Genomic DNA, 10566 nt, shown 5'->3' on the forward strand with positions numbered 1-10566 from the left:
ATGGGGAGACACTCCTCTGCTTGAGGAAAGGGAAGGGAAGAGTGAGAAGGACTTTGTTCTGTGGCTTGGTTACTACCTCAGCTGCAGTAGAATAGAGTACCAGGTAGATTCCTCAGGTTCCCAACTTCAAGCCCTGGCTCTTGGATAGCATCTCTGGATCCACCTGGGGCCGAGGGGAACTCGCCACCTTGAAGGGAAGAACACAAGCCTTGCTGGATTTGCCATATTCTGATTGTAGAGCTCTTGGGCTTTGAGGAACAGAGGCAGTAGCCAGGCAGTGGTCACTGTGGGCCTTGGGCAAGACCCAGTGCTGTGCTGGCTTTGAGTCTGACCCAGCACAGCCCCAGTGGTGGTGGCCAGAGGGGTGCTTGTATCACACCTCCCCCATCTCCAGGAAACTCAACACAGAGAAAAAGACTCCATTTTTTTTGGAGGAAGGTAAGAGAAAAGAACAAGAATATCTGCCTAGTAATCCAGGAAATTCTCCCAGATCTTACCCAAGACCACCAAGGTGGTACCTCAACCAGTCTGCAAGAGCCATAGCATTACTGAGTGTGGACTGCCCACTAAAGCAGATATGACTGCAGTGGCCAAAGACTTGGACCACAGCACCTAAGACCCTTCAAATACCTGGAAAGCCTTCTGAAGAAGGATGGGTACAAATAAGCCCAGACTGTGAAGACTACAATACATACCTTACTCTTCAATGCCCCGACATCAATGAACATTCACAAGCATCAAGATCATCCAGGAAAACATGACTTTACCAAATGAACTAAATAAGACACCAGAGATTAATCCCGGAGACAGAGATGTGTGACCTTTTAGACAGAGAATTCAGAAGAGCCGTGTTGAGGAAGCTCAACTAAATCCAAGATAGTACAGAGAACAAATTCACAGTCCTATCAGATAAGTTTAACAAAGAAGTTAACATAATTGGAAAGAGTCAAGCAGAAATTCTGGAGCTGAAAAATGCAATTGACATGTGGAAGAATGCATCAGAGACTCTTAACAGCAGAATTTATCAAGCAGAAGAAAGAATTAGTCAGCCTGAAGACAGGCTATTTGAAAATACAGTCAGAGGAAACAAAAGAAAAAAGAATAAAAAACAATGAAGCATGCTCACAAGAACTAGAAAATAGGCCCAAAGGGGCAAAACTAAGTTATTGGCCTTAAAGAGGAAGTAGAGAGAGAGAGATTAGGGTAGAAAATTTATTCAAATAATTAACAAAACAGAATGTCCCAAACCTAGAGGAAAATATCAATATTCAAGTACAAGAAGGTCACAGAATACCAAGCAGATTTAACAACAAGAAGCCTACCTCAAGGCATCTAATAATCAAATTCCTGAAGGTTAAGGATAAAGAAAGGATCCAAAATGCAGCAAGAGAAAATAAATAATAATATACAAAGGAACTCCAATACATCTGGCTATAGACTCTCAGTAGAAGCTTCATAAGCCAGGAGTGGCATGACACATTTAAAGTGCTGAAGGAGGGCCAGGCGCAGTGGCTCACACCTGTAATCCCAGCATTTTGGGAGGCTAAGGCCGGTGGAACACTCAAGGTCAGGAGTTCGAGGCTAGCCTGGCCAACATGGTGAAACCCTGGTTCTATTAAAAATACAAAAATTAACCAGGTGTGGTGTGCATATTTGTAATACCAGATACTTGGGAGGCTGAGGCAGGAGAATCACTTGAACCCAGGAGGCAGAGATTACAGTGAATGAGATGGTGCCACTGCACTCCAGCCTGGGTGACAGAGTGAGACTCTGTCTCAAAAAATAAAAATAAAAATAAAAAAGTAAATAAAGTGCTGAAGGAAAACAAAATCAAAAACTTTTATCCTAGAATAATATATCCAGAAAAAAATATCCTTTAAACATGAAGAATAAAGATTTTCTAAGACAACAAAAGCTGAGGAATTTCATCAATACCAAACCTGTCCTACAAGACATGCTACAAGAAATTCTTCAATATGAAAGGAAAGGATGATGTTAATGAGTAATAAGAAATCATCTAAAATTAGAAAACTCACTGGTAATAGTAAGTTCACAGAAAAACACAGTATAACACTGTAATTGTGGTGTGTAAAAACTACTCCTATCTTGAGTAGAAAGACTGAAAGGTGAACCCATCAAAACTAATAACTACAACTTTTCAAGAATTAGAAAGTATAACAAGATATAAATAAAAGCAACAAAAAGTTAAAAAGTGGGGGATAAAGTTAAAGTATAGCATCTTTATTAGTATTATCTTTGTTTATGCAATCAGTGTTAAGTTGTCATCAGTTTAAAATAATGGGTTATAAGATATAATTTATTTGCAAGTCTCATGGTAACCTCAAATCAAAAAGCATACAATAAAAAAAAAAATAGGCCTGGAGCATTGGCTCATGCCTGTAATCCCAGCACTTTGGGAGGCTGAGACAGGTGGATCACTTGAGGTCAGAAGTTCAAGACCAGCCTGGCCAACATGGTGAAATCCCATCTCTACTGAAAATACAAAAATTAGCCAGGCATGGTGGTAGGTGCCTATAATCCCAGCTACTTGGGAGGCTGAGGCACAAGAATTGCTTGAACCTGGGAGGTGGAGGTTGCAGTGAGCTGAGACTGTGCCACTGCACTCCAGCCCGAGCAACAGAGTGAGACTCAGTCTCAAAAACAAAAACAAAACAAAACAAAAAAACAAAAACCCAATAAATTAAAACATACCATTTGAGAAAATCACCTTCACTAAAAAGTAGACAGGAAGAATGGAAATAAGGAAGAAAAAAAAAAAAAAAAAACACAAAACAACCAGAAAACAAGTAACAAAATGACAAGAGTAAGTCCTTACTTATCAATAATAACATCGACAGTAAACGGACTAAACTCTAATCAAAAGACAAAGAATGGCTGCAGAGATTAAAACAAAAACAAGACCCAAAGATGTGTTGCCTACAAGAAACACACTTCACCTATAATGACACATGTAGACTGAAAATAGAGGAATGTAAAAAGATAGTCTATGCAAATGAAAATCAAAAAGAGCAGGAGTAGCTACGCTTACATCAGACAAAATAGATTTCAAGACAAAACTATTCAAAGAGACAAGTTTGTTATATAATGATAAAAGGGTCAATTCAGCAAGAGGATATAATAATTATAAATATATATGCACTCAAAACTGGAGCACTCAGATATAAAGCAAATTATTATCAGACCTAAAGAGAGAAATAGGTCCCAATACGATAATAGCTGGAGACTTCAGCACTCTAGTTAAAGCATTGGACAGATCATCCAGACAGAAAAAGCCACAAAAAAAAATCAGGGCTGGGCATGGTGGCTCACACCTGTAATCCCAGCACTTTGGGAGGCCAAGGTGGGCAGATCACAAGGTCAGGAGATCGAGACCATCCTGGCTAACACGGTGAAACCCCGTCTCTATTAAAAATACAAAAATTTAGTTGGGCATGGTGGCGGGCACCTATAATCCCAGCTACTCAGGAGGCTGAGGCAGGAGAATAGTTTGAACCTGGGAGGCAGAGTTGCAGTGAGCCAAGATCACGCCACTGCACTCTAGCCTGGGTAACAGAACAAGACTCTGCCTCAAAAAAAAAAAAAAAAAAAAAAAAACTAAACTAAAACAATTGAACTCAGGGAGAGAAAGAATAGAGTGATGATTTCCAGAGGCTAGGAAGGGTAGTGAGGATAGAGGGGAGAGGGAATGGGGTGGTTAATGGGTATACAAATATAGTTACATAGAATGAATAAGATCTAATGTTTGATAATACATCAAGTTATTGTACATTCAAAAACAGCCAAAAGAGTATAATTGGATTGCTTGTAACACAAAGAAAGGATAAATGCTTGAGGTGATGGATATTCTATTTACCCTGATGTGATTGTTACAAATTGTATGTCTGTATCAAAATATTTCAGGTACCCTCATAAATATATATGCCTACTATGTACCCACAAAAATAAAAAAATTAAAATTAAAAATAATTTTAAAATATTCACATATACAGAATAAAAACCTAAGTAAGACAGGGTGCAGTGGCTCAGACCCGTAATTCCAGTATTTTGGGAGGCCAAGGTGGGAGAATCACTTGAGGCCACGAGTTCAAAAGCAACCTGAGGAACATAACAAAATCCCCATCTCTAAAAAAATTTAAAAGAAAATTAGCCAGGAGTAGTGGCATGAGACTCTAATCCCAGCTACTCAGAACACTGAGGGAGTAAGATCACTTGAGCCCAGGAGGTTGAGGCTGCAGTGAGCTATGATTACACTACTGCACTCCAGCCTGGGCAACAGAGCAAGACCCTCTCTCAAACAAAACAAAACAAAACACACAAGTAGGGATGCTTGCATATTTCCTCTTAACTTCCAAATGACAGAGGAATAGAAAGCAATGCTAAAGTAGCCAGGCATGGTGGTGTGTGCCTGTGGTTCTAGCTACTCAGGAGGATGAGGCAGGAGGATGACTTGAGCCCAGGAGGAGGAGGTTGCATGAGCCGAGATCATGCCACCGCACACCAGCCGGGGCAACAGAGTGAGGCTCTGTCTGAAATAAAGAAGGAAAGAAAAAGAAAGGAAGGAAGGAAAAACGGGAGGAAGGAAGGAAGGGAGGGAGGGAGGGAGGGAGGGAAGAAAGAAATGCTGCCAATCAGGAGTGGGAGAGGCCAAATCAGTGAGTGATGAGAGAGTTGCTGTGGGCAGGGAAATGGGCTGTGAGCTCAGGAGATTCCCAAGTAGCTAACTAGGGAAATTCCAAAAAAGGGGGAGATTGTTAATGTGGTTTGAGGGAAGAAGAGAAGAGAAGCCTTTGGGGCAGGGGTTTGATTGTCCACAGATCTGATAAGAGAATTGGGGAGCAGGTAAGTAGTGGTCATAAAACAAGGCAGGTAATGAGAAATGCACTGTATAGACTAAGAAGGCACCTCCATCGGTCAGATTTTATCCTTTGCTTTTTCATTGTCTCTCTGGGAAGCGTAAGGTGGTCACTGAATAGGACCAGTTGATTTCATCCTTTTACATAGTAACTTGATTAACATGTTTCTGTGTAAATTTTGTCAGCATTGGTGAGGGGAGGGGAGGGCAGGAGAGTTGGGGGAGAGAAGGGAAGGGAGGCTCAGTGGGGCTCAGTAAGGTACATATTCTAATGCCTTGTTGCAGGAAATGTAAATTAGTACAACCTCTTTGGCAAGCAACTTGGCAATATGTCTCAAAACAGCTTAAAAATGGCCATCCAGTTGGGTGCAAACTTTGAAGCAGTATCTTACAGAAATAAATGATCAGAAATGTGACTAATGAAAGAGAGGCCATCAGTTTTGTATATATGAGTAACAAAAAGCATAACATATTAAAAAGAAGCCTGTAAAGAAACTCATAAAATTTTGAGCAGTTGTTATATCTAAGGAGGGGGATTATGAGAAATTATTATTATTATTATTATTATTATTATTATTGAGACGGAGTTTCACTCTTGTTGTCCAGGCTGGAGTGCAGTGGTGCGATCTCGGCTCACTGCAACCTCCACCTCCCAGGTTCAAATGATTCTCCTGCCTCAGCCTTGTGAGTATCTGGGATTACAGGCATGTGCCACCATGCCTGGCTAATTTTGTATTTTTAGTACAGATAGGGTTTCTCCATGTTGGTCAGGCTGATCTTGAACTCCCGACCTCAGGTAATCCACCCGCCTAGGCCTCCCAAAGTGCTAGGATTATAGGCGTGAGCCACTGTGCCCGGCCTAAGAAATTATTGACTTCATTTTATTATTATTATTATTTTTTGAGATGAAGTCTTGCTCTGTCGCCCAGGCTGGAGTGCAATGGCGCGATCTTGGCTCACTGCAACCTCCGTCTCCCAGGTTCAAGCCATTCTCCTGCCTCAGGCTCCCAACTAGCTGGGACTACAGGCATGCACCACCATGCCCAGCTAATTTTTGGTATTTTTAGTAGAGACACGGTTTCATCATGCTGGCCAGGCTGGTGTCGAACTCCTGACCTCAAGTGATCCGCCCACCTTGGCCTCCCAAAGTGCTGGGATTACAGGTGTGAGCCACCATGCCCACCCTTCATTTTACTTTTAAGATGTTCCTGTTCTGTGAGTTATCAGAAGTAATAAAAATTTTTTAAATGTTTTTCTAAATTTCTCCAATATGTTACTTATAAGAAAAATGTATTTATTTATTTATTTGTTGGTTTGTTTAGAGACAGGGTCTTGCTCTGTCCCCAGCTAGAATGCAGTGGCACAATCACGGCTCACTGCAGCCTCAGCCTCCAAGGCTTAAGAGATCCTCCTGCCTCAGCCTCTCAAGTAGATGGGACCACAGGTGTGTGCCACTACCTCTGGCTAATTAATTTTTTTTTTTTTTTTTGGTAGAAATAGGGTCTCCCTATGTTGCCACAGGCTAATCTCGAACTCCTGGGCTTGAGCGATCCCCCTGTCTCGGCCTCCCAAAGTGCTGGGATTATAGGCATTAGCAACTGCCTGACCGAGAAAAATAAATTTAAAAATAAATGGATTTTTAGGGCAGTGAAATATTCTGTATGATACTGTAATGGTGGATACATGCTATTATACATTTGCCCAAACCCACAGAATGTACACCACCAAGAGTGAACTCTGATGTAAACTGCAGGCTTTGGTTGACGATGATCTATCAATGTAGGTTTATGCATTGTAACAGACGGACCCCTCTGGAAGGAGATGTTGATATAGTGGGGACTATGCATGTGTGTGGGGAGGGGCTATGTGGGAACTCTCTGTAGCTTCCTTTCAATTTTGCTGTGAGTGTAAAACTGCTCTTAAAAAATCAGACCTCGCTGGGAGCGGTGGCTCATGCCTGTAATCCCAGCATTTTGAGAGGCTGAGGCAGGCACATTGTTTGAGGCCAGGAGTTTGAGATCAGCCTGGCCAATATGGTGAAACTCTGTCTCTACTAAAATTACAAAAAGTAGCTGGGCATGGTGGCACACAACTGTAGTCCCAGCTATCTCAAGAAGCTGAGGAAGAAGAATCACTTGAACCCGGGACATGGAGGTTGGCATTGCATCACTGCACTCCAACCTGGGTGACAGAGCAAGCTCTGTCTCAAAAAAACAAAATAAAATAAAATAAATTTTATTAAAAATGCATTAAATAGGCCAGGTGTGGTGACTCATGCCCGTAATGCCAGCACTTTGGGAGCTGAGGTAGGCAGATCACCTGAGGTCAGGGGTTTCAGAACAGCCTGGCCAAAATGGCAAAACCCCATCTCCACTAAAAATACAAAAAATAGCCAGGTGTGGTGGTGGCACCTATAGTCCCAGCTTCTTGGGAGGCTGAGGCAGGAGGATCCCTTGAACCTGGGAGGCGGAGGTTGCAGTGAGCCAAGATCACACCACTGCACTCCAGCCTGGGTGACAAAGTGAGACTCTGTCTCAAAAAAAAAAAAAAAAAAAAAGAAAAAAAGAAAAGAAAAAGTGTCCTAGTGCCCTCAGTTGCATTTATTTTGATTGATGAAAACCTGTTTAGTCTTCCAGACCCAGAAGAGAAGGTGTTTGAACCAACATTTTCTCAGGAAGGTTTCATTCATTGCCAGCTCCTCCTCTGTGTGAAGCACTGTTTTAGGCACTGGGGATGCACCTATGAACAAATCAGGAAACCTCTCTGCCAGGATGGAGCTTATGTTCTGCGGGGGATGAGACTCAATAGTCAATAGAGCAATGAAGAACAATGAAGCAGGGCCGTGGAGAAAGAGAGTGATGGGGAGAGGTGTGTGTGCTTCTTTAGACAGAGTGCTTGGGAAAGGACTCTTAATGAAGAGCTATGTGAACAGAGACCCGAAGGGGGTGGGGGAGTGAGCCATGTGGCTGTCTTGAGGAAAGGCTTTCTAAGCAGAGGGAACAGCAGACGTGAAGACCCCAATGACAAGCTTGCTGCATGTGATTGAGGCATAGAGAGGAGGCCAGTGTGACTGGAGATGAGGTTGGAGAGCTAGGGGAGGGCTGGACCATGTGCAGTTCTACAGGTCTTTTTTTTTCTTTTCTTTTTTTTTTAACTGAAAAACAAAACAACAGCAAAAGTGAAAAGAGTATTGAACTTGGAGTCAGAAATCCTAGCTTTGAGTCCCTGTTCCATCACTGACTAGCTAGCTGTGTAATAATCTCAAAAAAGGCATTCTGCTATTCTGAGCCTCCATTTTCCCAACTGCAAAATGCCAGTGGGCAAGGGAAGACTGTAAATGCTGTAATAGCTGTGAAAGTTTTCACAGCTGGAAAACGCTCTCTTTCTGTAAGGGATTGCAACCACTGTGAAAGGATGCAAAATAACCTTTCGTAGTCAGTGAACCAAAGCGCGAGTCAGTAGAACTCCAAACTTCAATCTCTAGGACCTTTCATCAACGGAGAGACTACCAAAGGAAAACAATAAAGCAGCCAAATGCATGATGACTCTTCGAGGCTGCCCGGTTGCCAGTCTCTCCGGTTCCTTTTCTGTGATGAACTGTTCTGAAAGTAGTGTTCAGTGGCGTTGTTCCCTTTTGCAGATCAGAGGAGCAGCTTTGGTATCAAAGAGCAGGCACAAGAACTGGGAGGAGAAAGACGGTTAAGTGCATTCAATCATACAGTAAGAGTGATTACTAGATTTAAATTGTGTTGGAACCTGTTTTGTTCAATTGTTTCAAAAGAATTTGATTACCCTCAAATACGACCATTCGGAAAACAGGGTGGAAAAAAACACAAACACTGGAAAAAAACACTTAGCATACCTGCTAAAGAAGCCCATGTGATATTGGGATACAGAATCATAAATATTTTAATTTTGTGAACACCATGTTTTTCCATATTTACTTCATTTGACTTTGTTTCTGATAACTCTAACTTTGCCAGTGTCCTCACAATCCGACTCCCCATCTTGCATTTCATTCTTCTTCTTCTTTTTTTTTTTTTTTTTGAGACGGAGTCTCGCTCTGCCGCCCAGGCTGGAGTGCAGTGGCCGGATCTCAGCTCACTGCAAGCTCCGCCTCCTGGGTTTACGCCATTCTCCTGCCTCAGCCTCCCAAGTAGCTGGGACTACAGGCGCCCGCCACGTCGCCTGGCTAGTTTTTTGTATTTTTTAGTAGAGACGGGGTTTCACCGTGTTAGCCAGGATGGTCTCGATCTCCTGACCTCGTGATCCGCCCGTCTCGGCCTCCCAAAGTGCTGGGATTACAGGCTTGAGCCAACATTTCACTCTTCTAAGAAGAGGTCTCAGTCAGCCTGGCCAACATGGTGAAACCCCATCTCTACTAAAAATACAAAAATTAGCTGGACGTGGTGGCAGGCGCATGTAATCTCAGCTACTCGGGAGGCTGAGGCAGCAGAATCGCTTGGACCTGGGAGATGGAGGTTGCAGTGAGCAGAGATCGTGCCACTGCTCTCCAGCCCAAGCAAAAGAGTGAGACTCCGTCTCAAAAAAAAAAGTCTCAAGGTCTCAGGCTCTATTCAGGCTCTGTCTTGTTTTCCTGTCTAGCATGTCTCGTTTTTCTGAGCATTGAGGTCCTACCTTAGTCCTCTCCTTACAGGTTTGCAGGGTGTGGCACCAGACGCTGACTGCTGATCTCACATCTGAGTGCCCTCTTCCTGTCTGGCTCTCCTCAGCTGCTTGCCTGAGTGGAAAGATAGTGTGTACTGTAATTCTAAAGTGCACAGACTTAGGCTGGGCACGGTGGCTCAGGCCTGTAATCCCAGCACTTTGGGAGGCCAAGGTGGGTGGATTATGAGGTCAGGAGTTCCAGACCAGCTTGACCAACATGGAGAAACCCCGCCTCTGCTAAAAGTACAAAAATTAGCTGGGCTTGGTGGCACACGCCTGTAATCACAGCTACTCAGGAGGCTGAGACTGGAGAATCGCTTGAACTCAGGAGGCGGAGGTTGCGGTGAGCCAAGATCACACCACTGCACTCCAGCCTGGGCGACAGAGCGAGACTGTCTCAAAAAATAAAATAAAATTAAAAAGTGTGCAGACTTTAGAATTAAAGAGCAAAAGACAGAACTTCTCAGATTTACAAAACAACAAAAATGACAACGATAGCAATAAAACCATCTTTCCCAATTCCATCCAGTAATGTGTAATCTACAAGAGATGTATTTAAAACAAAAGGGTATGGAAAATTTGAAAATAAGGAATGAAATATCACAAGTGAGGTAAACCAGAAGAAAGCTAGGGTAGCAATTTCAATAACAGATAAAATAGAATTTAAGATGAAAAATGATCGTAAGGGACACAGGGCACTTTAAATGTTGGTGAAAAGAACTGTAGATCAAGAATCATGAACAAATATGCACCTAAGATAGCCTTGGAACACATAAAGCAATAATTCACAGAATGGTAGGCATTTAAACGTCTCCCAAAGAGACAGATAAATCAAGCAGGCTTTGGTGATCATCAAGCTGACCTGAGCTCATATCCCTTTTCCAGCACTTACTGGCTATGTGACTTCATTGTGTTATTTAGGTTCTGCAAAGCTCAATATTTTCATGTGAATAACAGGAATGATAACATCAGCCTCCCATGACTGCTTTAAGTGAGATAATATATATACGTTATCTAGTACAATT

The sequence above is a fragment of the Rhinopithecus roxellana genome, chromosome 2, assembly GCF_007565055.1.
Source record: "Rhinopithecus roxellana isolate Shanxi Qingling chromosome 2, ASM756505v1, whole genome shotgun sequence".
Lineage (NCBI taxonomy): Eukaryota > Metazoa > Chordata > Mammalia > Primates > Cercopithecidae > Rhinopithecus > Rhinopithecus roxellana.